This window comes from Oncorhynchus keta, chromosome 10, assembly GCF_023373465.1.
Source record: "Oncorhynchus keta strain PuntledgeMale-10-30-2019 chromosome 10, Oket_V2, whole genome shotgun sequence".
Lineage (NCBI taxonomy): Eukaryota > Metazoa > Chordata > Actinopteri > Salmoniformes > Salmonidae > Oncorhynchus > Oncorhynchus keta.
Genome location: NC_068430.1, coordinates 82,881,684 through 82,882,211, shown reverse-complemented (window position 1 = coordinate 82,882,211; position 528 = coordinate 82,881,684).

Genomic DNA, 528 nt, shown 5'->3' with positions numbered 1-528 from the left:
AGCAGGGATAAGATAGTACTTCAAACAGATAAGAATGTTTTGGTTGGATTCCATTAGCAGAGAGAAGTATATCCTTTAGGCAGGTTGAATGTAGTTTATGAGGGGAGTGAAACTATCTCCAGGACTGAATGGTGGTGGTGGTGGTGGTAGTAGCAGCAGTAGTAGTAGTGGTGGTGGTAGTAGTAGTAGTAGTGATGGTGGTTGTAGTGGTGGTGGTGGTGGTGGTAGTAGTAGTGGTGGTAGTGGTGGTAGTGGTAGTGGTGGTAGTAGTAGTGGTGGTAGTGGTGGTGATAGTAGTAGTGGTGGTGGTAGTAGTAGTGGTGGTAGTGGAAGCCAGTGAAGAGAGCGGAGGAGCGGGGTGACATGAGAGAACTTGGGAAGGTTGAACACCAGACGGGCTGCAGCGTTCTGGATGAGTTGTAGGGTTTAATGGCACAGGCAGGGAGCCCAGCCAACAGCGAGTTGCAGTAATCCAGACGGGAGATGACAAGTGCCTGGATTAGGACCTGCGCCGCTTCCTGTGTGAGG